The 15,131-nt window shown below is 39.3% G+C and overlaps 1 protein-coding gene and 1 pseudogene across 4 annotated transcripts in view; one reads left to right on the top strand and one right to left on the bottom strand.

The window, feature by feature from the left end:
• The window catches only part of VCL (vinculin), a 95,796-nt gene that overhangs the window by 62,859 nt on the left and 17,806 nt on the right, over positions 1-15,131 (bottom strand). The window lies entirely within an intron of this gene.
• On the top strand, positions 763-5,038 carry LOC129070033 (60S ribosomal protein L34-like; annotated as a pseudogene).

Genomic DNA, 15,131 nt, shown 5'->3' on the forward strand with positions numbered 1-15,131 from the left:
ACCATTCAAAAAGCTGTGGGCCATGATTTCCTGAAGCAAAAAAATGATGTTCAGCAATAAAGTCACTAGTTCATACTAAGTATAAAAGGCCTAGAAGGATATTCACATTTAGATACATTGAGTATCCTATATTAGATACACACCCACACTCATACACCAAGAAGGAAGGAGAGGTGGAATTCCTCTTATGGCTTCTTTAAAAAGTATTCAGTTATTGAGTTTTATTAAACATGCACCAGACACTATTATAGGTACTGGAGATAGTACAGGGAATAAAAATAAGTTTCCTGCCCTCATGGAACCTATGTTCTAGTAGGAGTAGACAGAGAATACGCAAGTAAATAAATAAATAAACAAGATCATTCCAGATAATGGTAATGATGACACTCTAAACAGTAGAGCGGATGCCCTGGCTGGTGTGGCTCAGTGGGTTGAGCGCCAGCCTGAGAATCGAGAGATTGCTGGTTCAATTCCCAGTCAGGGCACATGCCTGGGTTTTGGGCCAGGCCCCCAGTTAGGGGTGTGCGAGTGGCAGCCAATTGATGTATGTCTCCCACATTAATGTTTCTCTCCCTTTCTTTCTCCCTCCCTTCCCCCCTCTCTAAAAATACATAAATAAAATCTTTAAAAGAGAGACAGAGAGAGAGAGACAGAGAGAGAGAGTAGAAGGAGCCTAACTGAGAAAGAATAGGGAAAGAAGGCTTCTCTGAGGACGTAACTTTGAAGCTGAGGACTCATTCGTGCAAGAGCTTGAAAAGAACAATGCAGAGGGAGAAGTGGGGAAAAAAGCCCTATGGCAGGAAAGTTTGGGCATATTCAAGGAACCGTAGAAGGCCAGAGCAGCTGAAGCTCATTGAGGACGAAGGGGTGGTGACAAGCCTGGGTAAGAAGGCAAAGGCCGGATCACAAGGAAACTATTCGGTCAGGTTAAGGTGTTTGGAATATTCCTAAGTTCAATAGGAAGCAGGCAAGAGACAACAGGGTGACTGGTTCTGAGGCTACTGCAGTCAGCCAGGAAAGGGCTGACAGCGACTTAAAACAAGTTGTGAAAGTGGAAATGGAGACTGACTTCCTTTGGAAGGAGACAGAATGAACAGGACTTGCTCTTGGACTGATTGGCACGGGGGTTGGGGAGTAGACAGAGGGAAAGAAAAAAATGCTTTTTTCAAAGGCAGCAGTGCTAGAAGGCTGATATATGGCAAAGATTTATCATGAAAAGATAAAACAATCATAAGTACACCAGGCAAAATCATTAAAACAAATATTCTGACACCAGTAGAGATAATTACTAAAGAATGAATTTTATTTAATTACTTTATGTCTCTCTCGTAAGGGTGAGGATAGGTGGGGAAAGAGAAATAGATAATAGAAACATACTTAAAAGCTACCTATTTAAAAGCTATTTTAAAGTATTTAAGTGATGGGCACTAAATCTGATTTACTATTCTAAGTTGCATTCATACTTATAGTGATAGTATCCAAAAAATGCTCTGATCTTCAATATACTCAGTCTAAAATTAGGTCAGGTCCAGTTTTTAAGGCACAACACATAAAACATGACTATGTAGAATGCCTCGCATTTTCACTTGGGGAGTTCACGTTTGGCAATGCTATCCAACAGAACTTCCGGTTATGATGGAAATGTTCATTCTACGTAAGCTGTGCTAACCAGCACAGTAGTCATTAGCCGCCCACGGCTATTGTGTACCTGAAATGTGGCTAGTGCAACTGTGGAACTGAACTATTATTTTTATTTAATTTTAATCAATTTAAAATTTTTTAATTAAAACTTCATTTTTTACACAGTTTTAGGCTTACAGCAAACCTGAGGGGAAGATACAGAGATTTCTCGTGCACTTCCTGCCCCAAATATCAATAGCCCTTCCCGTTATTAACATCCTCTACCCGAGTGGTAGTCGTTACAACGGATGAACCTGCCACTGAAACATCATAATCAGCAAAGTTCATAGTTTACATCATGGCTCGCTCTTGGTGCTGTCTATTCTATGGGTTTGACAAACATACTCTTATAATGACATGTACCCATCATTATGGTGTCATACAGAGAATTGCCCTAAAAATCCTCTGCTCTGCCTATTCATCTCTCCCTGCCCTCAAGCCCTTGGCAACCACTGATATTTTTACTGTCTCCATAGTTTTGCCTTTTCCAGGATATCATAGAGTTGAAATCATACAGTATGTAGCCTTTTCAGAATGGCTTCTCTCAATTTTAATTTTAATTTTAATTGCCACTTGTGGCTATGGGCTACCTTACTGGACAGCTCACGCCTAGGGGACTTTGTCTTCTAATGCTGATCTTCCTGCCTCCACGCTTCTCCTTCTAATGCACTCTTCAAATAGCTTCTAGATTAAGCATCCTTTTTGCTTTTGCTATGTGGTATCTTCAACAAAAAATAAAAATTTAAAAATTTAAAAAAGGGAGCTGCGCTTGGAAAGGCAAAAGTTGCCAGGCAGAAAAGAGAGAGATCAGAGAGCCCAAGCAGAAAAAGGAACACAGGCAAAGGCTCAGACATGTTTGAGCACATGACTGACTTGACAAGACAGGCTGGTGTTCCTTCAGCAGGGGACATGAGGCTAGAAAGGAAAGTCAGCGTATGAGAGGCTGTATGCCAAGTGAGGGCAGAGAGGATTCTATAACTTAACCTGTCCATTTTTTCAAAGGTTATCATGCCCTGTTCTAGATCTTCCCAAGTCAGTGTTCAATCACTGAAGTATCAAGTCAAGAACTTTCAAAGAAGCCGATTTCTAAAAATACACAGGACCAGAAATCATCTCCTTTTTATGAACAACTGGCAAAGCCTATCTAGGACAGCCAAAGACAAAGCTTCAAGTTTTCAAGCCATCAACCAAATCACAGGAAATGCACTTTCTTCCTCTTTCCCCACACCGTCAGAATGGGACCGGTTTCTACAGCTCCCATCTTTTCCAAATAAAAGGAGAAGAACAATTAAAAAAGGAATTAATTCACATGACGTTCTTTGTTAAACAGAAAGAATCTTCATGACTTGTGGAAAAACATTATTTATGGAGGTCAGTTTTAGTATGGGGAAGCATATGATTCCTAAAAGAGGCTATAACTTTGCAAAAAAGCAAGTCAGTAATAATCTTGACAAATGCTTCTTAAACTTGTTTAACACCTGATAATCAAAATACTTGCCTGGCTAGCCCTGGCTGGTGTGGTGTGGAGTGCCAGCCTACAAACCAAAAGGTCACAGGTTCGACACCCAGTCAGGGCACAAGCCTAGGTTGCAGGCCAGGTTCTCCATTTGGGGGTATGTGAGAAGAAATCAATTGATGTATCTCTCACACTCTAACCTTTCTCTCCCTCTCTTTCTCCCTCCCTTCCCCTCTCTCTAAGAAGTAAATAAACGAAATCTTTTTAAAAATTTAAAAAACACACATACACACTTGGCTGGCTAAGCCAAATGTTTTCGCTACATATATATTAAGAGCACATGCATGAGAATTTAGTGACTTGGTTTCTAGTTCTGGCCTAACTAATAAATGACAATGTGACCTTAAATACATCATTTATTTACTCAAATATTTCTTCTACACTATGTGATCTCTTTAGGTGTTTCCTCACTTGTCAATATGAGTTAGCTAAATTCCATTTAGCTCTCTGATAAAGGAAATTTACCTTTAAAGTTATCTTTTCTATCTTAAGCCCTCAATTACTACCTCAACTTCTTTTTGGGAACAAGGCAGATATAAAACAATTAAAAAATACAAATTTTAAAAGTTCTCACTTCCTGCCCTGACTGGTGTGGCTCTGTGGGTCGGACATCCTCCTGCGAGGCAAGAGGTCAGTGATTTGATTCTTGCTCAGGGCACATGCCTGGGTTGTGGGCCAGCCCCCGAGTTGGGAGAGCGTGGGAGGCAACTGATCAATATCTCTCTTACTCATCAATGTTTCTCTCCCTCTCTATCTCCCTCCCTTCCCCTCTCTCTGAAAATAAATAAAATATTTTTTTTTTTAAAGAAAAAAGAAAAGATCTGCCCTGGCTGGTGTGGCTCAGTGGTGAGTGCTGACCTGTGAACCAAAAGGTTGCAGCAAGTTTGATTCCCAGTCAAGGCACGTGTCTGAGTTGCAGGCCAGGTCTCTAGTTGGGGGCGTGCGAGAGGCAACTGACTGATGCATCTCTTGCACATTGCTGTTTCTCTCCCTCTCTCCCTCCCTTCACCTCTCTCTAAAAATAAATAAATAAAGTCTTTTTAAAAAACAGAAATAAATTTTTAAAAATCTCACTTCCTACATATTTTATCTACATGTATCATTATTGTGAGGTTAGACTGAAGTGGATGCTTGATTTTTTTAACCTTAAAATAAATCCTATTTCCTCTGGGGGGAAAAAAAGGTCTATGTGTTAAAGTATTTAAACACACACACACACACACACACACACACACACACACACAAAGAGAGACATACAGATCTTAGTTATAGTCTAAATTTCGAGCAGGTTTTCCAGGTCAGCATTTAAAAATGACTCTTTCTAAATAATCTAACTTTATAGTAAATACATCTTATTTTTTCCAAACTTTATTCCATTGCTGAAACTCAGATGTGTTGGTTCTACTTACTGCTGAATTATTTCTCTTTTATTTTCCTCTTTAGAAAATTGCCTCTAGCTCTTCCTGGAACTGGTGTCATCAGGTGTTCACAATGGTCTGACACACCCTCGGAAGCTGTCCTACAATACAGGCTCTAACAAAACTAGGCTGTCCCGAACCCCTGGCAACAGGATTGTTTACCTCTATACCAAAAAGGTTGGAAAAGCACCAAAATCTGCCTGTGGCGTGTGCCCAGGCCGACTTCGCAGAGTTCGTGCTGTGAGACCTAAAGTTCTAATGAGGTTGTCTAAAACGAAAAAAACATGTCAGCAGGGCCTATGATGGATCCATGTGTGCTAAATGTGTCTGTGACAGGATCAAGCATGCTTTCCTTATTGAGGAGCAGAAAATTGTTATTAAAGTGTTGAAGGCACAAGCACAGAGTCAGAAAGCTAAATTTTAAAAAATGAAGCTTTTTTGAGTAATAAAAATAAAAGATAAATACATTTTTAAAAAAGAAAATTGCCTCTAACTTCTTGAGGCCCAATTCCATTCAATTCAATAAACTGAGAGCAAGTGCCAACTATGTGTCCACTAGGTGGTGGGAAGAGAATGAGATAAGAGATAAAGCATCCTTAGATATAAAGCTAAAATAATGGTAGTGAATAAGTGAGAGTCCTGGGGGGCATTTTTAGGGACTTGGCAGGAAGCCCTGTTTCCTTTGAAGAGTGCTTACTTTGTTCAGTAGCTAATTTAAATATCTTTTGTTCAATATGTGACTTTAGTTCAAAATTCTTTCGTGAGAGGTCCTTTGTTTTCTGCTGTTGTTACTACTCCTTTCATCACAATCTACTTGATTTGATTCAGTAATGTAGAAAGAACTGGTTTCTTTCCAGAAAAAAAAAAAAAAAAAAAAAAAACCTTGGCTCATTGAAGTCATTATCCAGACTAAAAAATATGTTAATATAGATGACTCCCTTAGCTAGACTAAGTGTAAGAAAACAAGAAGACAAAACATAGCAGGGAGAACTTATGTTACCAATTTGTACCGTATAAGTGGTAACTGTAGAGCATTATATTAAAAAGATGGCAGGGAGGTAGTAATCAACAGGAGTTCTTACTGGACGAGAAGATACAAATAATGAAAATGTAAGAATAGCTTACAGTTAAAGCTACAGTGACCAAATGATTGTGACCAGACAAGGGAACGTGCATCCATCTACCTGTACTTAGTTTGGCTCAAATCAATGTTTCTTACGGCATTACATAGTAGGCCAATCAATCCATTATATTAAACAGTTATTTTGATACACAGCTGTGTCCAGTACCACGCTTGGGACATACAAGAACAATGTATGTGACCCACCATCAGCAACACTTTGGACTGTTTTCCTACAGTGGTGACGGATTTGTCATTTATTCACTCCCTCATTGGTACCTTTCATTCACAGATGATCCACCAAAGTCAGGTATTTAAAAAGGCATATATCCAGAAATCCTAGGACTCAACTTATTCTGATTTTCAACTCACTCATTCACTTAAACACTTACTGAGTAATTTCTATGTAGTAGGCATTGTGTACAACACTGTGTTGTGATGGGGATACAAAAATAAGTTGAGGCTCAGTCCTTGCTCTTCATAGACAAGAAAATGCCTAAACAAATCACTGTTACACAGTGAGTAGCACCTGCTATAATAGAGTTACATGCAAGTTTCAGTTCTGCATCAGTGAGGTAAGAAAGATTTCACAGAAGAAAAGATACTCTAGGAAGGTTGATAAGAGCTCCCCAGGAGAGATGGGATTCATGGAGGAAAGAGACTCTCCAGCAGTGAGGCAGCATATGTGAGAGCTGGGCCAGTTCAGGGAAGACGGGTCCACAGGGTACAGGATGGAGAGGAGAGGGAGAGAAGACAGAAAGTTGGAGAACCAGCAAGGGGAACATCTGGGAGGGCGTTGTATGCAATGGGCTTAAGTGTTATTTTCTAAGCAATGGGAAATTATTTAATGGTTCTAATCAAAAGATATTATTATATTTGCATTTCAACAAGAAAAATACAGCAAGAATAAACCAGAGGGAAGATAGCTAGGAAGAAAAGTTTATTTGTTAGTTCATTTATTCAATCCACAAGCACATGATGGGGCAAAAGTAGGTTGTTCTTATTTTTAAAATACAATAAGAAATAAATAATAATACAAGAATAGACTTTGTTTCACATACCCACAACCTACTATTGCCCTGCTCTATATTTATATAACATACCATGTCAGGTATTACAGACAATGATGAAGAAAACACACGTGGGCCCTCATCTCAAATTGCTTAGAGTCTTAGTGAAAGATAAACTAACAATGAAGTAAAACAGATGTAAGAGATGCATCCATATGACATTCACTCCCTGTGGAAGGTGAAGAATTCTAGGGTGACTCCCAGGCTTCTGATTCAAATGACTTGGTAGTACAAGGTAATAAAACAAAGCCAAATCTGAGTGGGCTAATTAGTACCACTGGGATATTTAGATGGAGGTAAGTAAATGTTTAATAAATAATTGAATAACTGGTTCCTCAGTTTACTTGCTTGGGCTAAAGAAATAGATTAGAAGTCACAAGCAATCAGGCGGTTCTAAAAGCCTTGGAAACCCAACACCACCAATGGATAAGCAGCTGATGAAAGAACAGCTGATGAAAAGAGCTGAGATGGAAATGTCTGAAAGAGGGGAGGGGGAATGGTAGAACTGTGTCATGAAAGCCAAAGGAATGAAAAGGTTTAAGACAGTAAAAGAACAGTCAATAATGTCAACTGCCAGAGAGAGGTTAATAATTTCTAGTAATATTCACAGTGTTGTACAACCATCACAATTCTTGAACATTTTCATCACCCCCCTCCAAAAAAACCCATTAGCAGTCCCTCCCCTCATTTATTCCCAACCTTCCCTACCCCTATCCAGCTTCAGGCAACCACTAAGGCAACCACTAATCTATTTTATGTCTCTACAGATTTGATATAAATGAGATCATACAATATATGATCTTCAGTGACTGGAGTCTTTCATGTTGTAGCATGTATCAGTCCTTCATTGGCTTTTTTTGCCAAACAATATTCCATTTTATGGCAATACCAGATTTTATCGTTCATCAGTTGATGGACATTTGGGTTGTTTCCACATTTTCGCTTTTATTAATAATGCTGCTATAAACATTAGGGTACATGTATTTTTTTTGTGGGGATGCATGTTTTCATTTCTCTTGGGTATGTATCAATGGATAGAATTATTGGATCATATGGTAGATCTATTTAATGGCTTGAGAAACAGCCAGATTCTTTTCCAAAGAGGCTGTCCATTCCCAACAACAATGTATGAGGTTTCCAATTTCTCCAGATCCTCAACAACACTCGTTCTTTCTTATCTGCTTTTTTAATTATAGCCATCCTAGTCAGTGGGATCTCACTGTGATTTTGATTCGCACTGACGATTAATGATGTGGAGCATATTTCATGTGCTTATTGACCATTTGTATTTCTTTGGAGAAATATCTACTCAGATCCTTAAGCTACATTTTAATTAGGTTGTGAGTCCTTTTATTTTATTTTATATTTTATTGATTATGCTATTACAGTTGTTCCAATGTTTTCCTTTTGCCCTTTCAAAGATCACCCCCCCAATCCCTCAGGCAATCCCCCCACCACTGCTCATGTCCATGGGTCATGCCTATCAGTTCTTTGGATACTCCACTCCCAGTACTATACTTCACAGCCACATGGCTATTCTGTCACTACCCTTTTGTACTTCTTCATCCTCCCACCTCTTCACCCATTCACCCACAACCCTCTCCCTTCTGACAACCATCAAAGCGCTCTCCATATCTATGATTTCATCTCTGTTCTTCTTGCTTAGTCTGATTGCTTAGTTTGTTTTTTCAGATTCAATCGTTGATATGTATCTATTGCCATTTTATTGTTCATACTTTTGATTTTCTTCTGTTTCTTAAGTAAGTCCCTTTAACATGTCATATTATTATGCTTTGGCAATCATGAACTCCTTTAGGTTTTTCTTGTCTACGAAGCTCTTTATCTGCCCTTCTATTCTAAATAATAGCTTTGCTGAGTAGAGCAATCTTGGCAGTAGGTCCCTGCTTTTCATGACTTTGAATATTCCTTGCCAATCCCTTCTAGTCTGCAAAGTTTCTTTGAGAAATCAGCTGAGTTATGGGAACTCCTCTGTAGGTAACTTTTTCTCTTGCTGCTTTTAAAATTCTCTCTTTATCTTTAACTTTTGGCATTTTAATTATGATGTGTCTTGGAGTGGGCCTCTCTTATTCCATCTTGTTCGGACTCTCCGTGCTGCCTGGACTTGCATGTCTATTTCCTTCACCAAATTATGAAAGTTTTCTCTCATTATTTTTTGAAATAGATTTCTAATGCCTTGCTCCTTCTCTTCTCCTTCTGTCATCCCTATGATGCAAATATTGGACCTCTTGAGGCTGTCACAGAGGCTGCTATTACAATTCTCATGTTTTTGGATTCTATTTTCTTCTTTGCTTTGGTTGGTTGTTTGGGGTTTTTTTGTTTGTTTGTTTTTGTTTTTGCTTCCTTATGTTCCAAATCATTGATTTGATTCTCAGCCTTATTCACTCTACTGTTGTTTCCCTGTAAATTGTTCTTTATTTCAATTAGTGCATCCTTCATTTCTGACTGAATCTTTTTTATCCTGTTGAGGTCCTCACTAAGTTCCTTGAGCATCCTTATAAACAGTGTTTGGAACTCTATATCTGATAGATTCCTTATTTCCATTTTATTTAGTTCTTTTTCTTAAGTTTTGATCTATTCTTTCATCTGGGCCATGTTCCTTTGTTTCTTCTTTTTTGGCAGCCTCCCTGTGTTTGTTTCTATGTATTAGGTAGAGCTGCTATGACTCCTTGTCTTGGTAGTATGACCTAATGTAGTAAGTGTTCTGTAGGGTCCAGTGGCACAACCTCCCTAATCACCCAAGCTGGGTACTCAAAGTGTGCCCTTTGTGTGGGCAGAGTATACCTTCCTCTTGCAGTGGAGCCTTGGTTGCTGTTGGCAGATGAATGGAAGGGATTCACCCAGGCCACTCAGCTGCAAGGATTGGGTGTGACCACTGACCACCAACCTCCACCCCCCATGGAGGATCAGCTGTGCATGGGCAGGGTGGCGGTGCTCCAACAAAGTCTGCAGATGTCCACTGTGCATGCAGGCCCTGGCGTTTGCAGGTTGGTGCAGGCCAAGGTCAGCCTCCACCTATGTTTTCCCCAGGCCACCCTGCATGAGCTATAAAGCAATCTGAGATGGCTGATACTTGTGTTGGGCTTAGAGATACCCAGGGAAAGCCAAGGTGTGAATCTAGGCTGGCTGCTGCTAATGCCATGACTGGGGCCACTTAGCAGGAGGTATGCGGGCTGGGGGATCACTGAGGCCAACTGTCTCTTGTTTGAAGAGTTAGGAAGTTGTGAGCCAAGACCAGCCCTTCATACGGAAGAGCTGCTGTTTACAGCTGTACGTTGGGTGGGACGGAGCCTCAGAGGACCTCCGGGGCGGGTCAGTGGTAGCCTCAGATATGGCCTCTGCCTGCCAGCTCTGTGGCTCTGTGGGGGAAGGACTCAGAAAAAGGACAATGGCCCTTGCTCGCCTTGAAGCCAGACACTTCAGTTTCTCCTTGAATACGACTGGTGCCTTTCAAGCTGCTACCCCAGTGCTGGAGCTCAGAGGGAGTGAGTCTGAGTAGGTGAGTCCATGTGTGGGTTCTTTAACAGGAATGCTTGAGACTGCAGCAGTTCCTTCTATTGACTCTCTCCCTGCTGGGTTTTGTAGGCAGGAGTTATGGGGACTTATCGTCCTGCCACTAAATGCTGAGTTTGGGGGCCTGGTGTGGGGTTTGTACTCCTTGCTCCCAAGGTATCCCTGCCGAATTTTTTCCCACTGCATCTACATGTAGAACCAGCCCATTCCATGTCTCTGCCCCTCCTAGAAGTCTGGATGGATATAGTTTCCTTAATTTCGTAGTTGTCAGACTTCCATTTGACTCGATTTATGCACTTCTGAGTGATAACTGTTCCATAATTTAGTTGCAATTTTGATGTGGTTGTGCAAGGAGGCAAGCCGTGTTTACCTATGCTGCCATCTTGACAGGAAGTCTAAGGTTGTGTGTCTTTTGCAAATACTTTCTCCTAGTCTGTGAGCTGCCTTTTCACTCTGAGGGTGTCCTTTGCAACACAAAAGTTTTATTCCAATTTATCTATTTTTTCTTTTGTTGCATGTGCTTTTGGTACGCAGTTATTCATCTCTTAATGATGAGAGAGAGAGAGAGAGAGAGAGAGAGAAACAAGCACGCACTTAACCGTAAATGGAGCTTGCAGAACAAGAAGGTGCTCTGGGTGAGTCAGTTAGTGGTAAGTGAATGCAATGACCTAGGACATTACTGTACACTACTGTAGACTTAATAAACTCTGCCCCACAGCCTTCCCCATACTTCCTTCCCACGGGGTTAGAATTAGAACATCAAACCTGTCAATGCTACCCCATGAATAGGGACGTGGGCTAGACTGATTGGAAATATCAAGTCTATCAAAATATCAAAATATTGTGGATAAGGTATAGATGACCTTAATAGTGACTCTCAGGAGGAAGTGAAAGGTGGTCTGAGGGTCAGTAGGAATAAGAAACGTAAATGGAGAGATAAAGGAACATAAGGGTATGTCATGGCAATGTGGCGTTAGCTGTTCCATTTTGAAGCAATGTTTAGGCTAAAGAACTTTGTGGTATTTATTTAAAAAAAAAAAAAGGCAGTGTTTAACATGGTGAGGGCGTAGAACTGAGGAATCAATATTTTGACTTTGGAAGTTTGGTTCTATTGACCCTGTCTGGCACAAAGGGCTCTCTCTGGCATTGAACTGATTGAAGAAATAAAACTTACCAATGCTTTACATCACTGCTACCTGAAAGTATTTCCAAAGTACAGGGACAAACTAGCTCCACACTACCACAAAAAGCTTTTACTAAAGTGGCACTAAATACTTGTTTAGTGCTCCTGTGGACCTGTGTCCTTGTACAAAATCCGAGGTCCTCAACAAAGAATTTACAGCAATATTCTAAAGACTATCAAGCTACATCTGTGAGGGCTGTAGCGCCCTCTGAATATGTACCTCTGAGGGGACGGTCTCCTCCATGCCGAAACAGGTCAGTAGCTCACTGATGGGGATGTGATCTTGCACTCAAAAATGAGGTGCTGGGTGAGAGGGAATCTATTTCCAAGCTCCACAAATATTGCTCCTGTCAGAGGAAAAAAAATTCCTCCTGAACTACATAGGCTTACATTTCTTACAGAAAATTCAGCTTCAATTACAATGTTATGGAATCACCATCATATATAATCTTATGGGTTCATCATGGACCAAAACATCATTATGGGCCACATGACTGTAGCATCTAAGAAGGTTTTGCCTAACCAATGTCATGAAGACTAGCTTTTATGTTTTATTCTAAGAACTTAATAGTTCTCTTACATTTAGGTCCATGATCTATTTGGAGTTCATTTTTGTAAGGCATAAGGCAAGGGTTATTTTGTTTCAACAGGAGAAAACCAAGCAAGTTGATAGACTGAAGGAAAGAAGGCAGGAAATGCGACATTAATTATGAAGCAAGGTCCCTGAAAAGGCATGGATAGAATCCAGACAGCAGGTGGAGACAATAACCTTAACCAGGAGGAAGGCCACCTCTTCTTGAAGACAAGGGGGATGGTGAGGAAAATGAGTGGAGAGAGCGATATAACTGTAGCTGTGGAGTCTATAAGCTGTGTCTTCTTCTTAGGAATTTACAAGGCATATTAGTATATTTAAAATTATAAAGTAACCTGCAGTCAGGAAATCTGTTTAATTTTGTTTAATCCACCATTTTATAAATGCAATTGACCCAGAAATTTTAAATTCTTCTCTTTTTTTGAGTAGATAATTTCAGGGGTTTGGGTTTTTTTGGTTTTGGGGTTTTTTTGTATTTTGTATTCTGAACTTTTTTTTTCAGAATTCTTAATTTCTTAACAATACCTATTAATCTATGATGGAATTCGGATTTGTACAACATACCTAGAAAGACAGTGACCTAAGCCAGAGGTTGCACACTTGGCCTTTATGCAGAATTTGGGCTAAGGGATTTTCATTTTGTCCCCCTGTTCTCCTAAATTAAGAAATTTTACAAAGATCTAAATATCTGACATCTCTTGAAATATCAAAAGATTTGGCCATGTTAGATCTGCATTCCAGCATGGAAACTATTAGCTGGAACTCAGATGTTCCATAAGGGAAATACAGGGTGGGGCAAAAGTAGGTTTACAGTTGTGAGTATCCAAAACACAGAGTTTATTCTTGTATTATTATTTATTGATTATTGTTTTATATTCCATACAAACAACTGTAAACCTACTTTTGCTCCACCCTGTATACTCTCTGCTTCACTTCCTAAAATTTTAACATCTAGATCATGTCACTCATTTACGTCACTGTCTGGGCCTGTGGACAACTGGGTATTATGCCTATACTAGGCTACCCTCTCAGTGTTTATACAGAGTGAAAAGTTCCTGATGCCTCTCTTAGGAATTCCTTATCAGACTCCTCTCTAAATATTTTCTTTTATAAAAGTACTCTTCCTGTGAGAACTATGAGAAAGATTTAGAAGTATTTATGCCAGGAATGACAAAATGGCAGTATATGGAACAAGTGCCCACAGACCTATTTTGCTTGACCTGCACAGTATTTTTTTTAAATGGGAAGTTTCACATTAAAAAAAAAAGATTTCCAGGTTTTAATGAATATCAGGAAGATCTAATAACACTAAGCCCTGTTTCCACATGGTGACAATAAGCTGGAGATACTATTATTTACTATTAGTAGTAAATTAATAGTAGTTTTCTTGAATCAGGGCTTGCATTTTTCCATTTACCACAGTCTCTACTACTCCCTAATGTCCTACAACTGGCCTGATTCACTTATTACCTATTCAGTCCTGCAGGCATCTAAGTTTGTGCCATCTGATTTAACAAAAGGATTCAATCTTATTTGGCACAGTACACTAGGCAAGTTCCCCAGTATCATGTGATACAACATGGAAAATAGAATTTCAGATGATTTTTTATTTTCTTCCTAATCCTTTTCTGTACTTTACAGATTCTAAAAAACATAAGTATGCATTGACTTCATAATCAGAAAAATACAGACAAAAAATTTTTTTAATGTATCAACAATATTCTTGGTAAATAATCCATAAAGTAGTAAGAAACCCACCAGTGCCTAAAATGTTCAAATTTTGACCAACTGCCAAAACAATTTAAATGTACATCAATGACAACACAATCAAATGGGTTAAACAGCAGATGAACCATGTCGGTGACAAATTTTAATGTCAAGGAAGCTCATTTGATGCAACATACTTCCTTAGAACTAGTGTTAAGCTGCCTGGGCTGCAGCTGTTTATTCTAACCCAACATGAGATTGAGTGTATCAATTAAGGCTAGATGAATGTTAGCAGAGCAGCCTTCCTCACCAGATCCTTATTTATGAAAATACTTGGGCAGGCCTCCAATGTGCAAATACTTCATTCTCTCCCTCAACTCAGGATTCTTCTGCAGGCTTTACAACCACTTAAACGTGTGCTATGAATGGCCACCAGTTTAATAATAAAGCAGGTCACGAACACAGGGGACTTATCTCCACCACCCACTTTGTGCCCAGCTCTCTCAGTGGAACACAAAGTATGGTTCCTTCCATTTCATGGAGAATTTCAGAATGGAAAAGGATTTGGCAACCTAATCCAAATTCTTCACTTTAGAAGTGAGGCTCAGAGAGGTTATTTCTGTGAGAAAGTTGCAGAACTTGAACTGGAATCCGAGCCTCGTGACTCCACTTCCTGTGTTTTCAGGTACACTTCCAAGCTTGCAAGAAATATACTGTTCAATGACAAATGCTCCTACACTCATATACAGTATATCAAACCTACGTAATGTGATTTCCATTTTGGTTTCAAACATATACAAGTAAATGCTGCATTAAAAAACATACAGTTCTCCCAATTCTCGCCCTTTAGTTTGGCTTTAGTGACAGCAACACAAGCAATAATTATGGGAAAATAAAAGGACTGTTTTTCATTTAATCGCCTTCACTTCTTTTCAATTTCTTTTAGTTATTGAAAAGATTAGTTAAAAGAAAACTCAGTATTAGTTCCGCTAGTTTCATAATTAAATAACTATTGTATAATCATAAATACTGGTGGGGAGGAAAAGTTCACTGCATGATCTGAATATAATCTTTAGTAGATGCTTCAGGGAGAGAATAAGTTCCTCAGGTATAGGGTCCGAACTATTTTTTCCCCCTGTATAGCCATGACACACCATAATAAGTGCTCAGGAAATAAGTTCCAATTGAAATAAGTAAAATGATAAAGACAATAAAATAGGTTAACATTTAATTCTACCATTTTCTTATCTCCCTATATATACTCCTTAAACACTCCAGCCTAATTCCTCCTATTCCTGCAAAATTAACTCAGAA

The sequence above is a fragment of the Pteronotus mesoamericanus genome, unplaced genomic scaffold (genome assembly GCF_021234165.1).
Source record: "Pteronotus mesoamericanus isolate MK-2021 breed Mesoamerican mustached bat unplaced genomic scaffold, CSHL_Meso_final contig_24, whole genome shotgun sequence".
In the NCBI taxonomy this organism is placed as follows: Eukaryota; Metazoa; Chordata; class Mammalia; order Chiroptera; family Mormoopidae; genus Pteronotus; species Pteronotus mesoamericanus.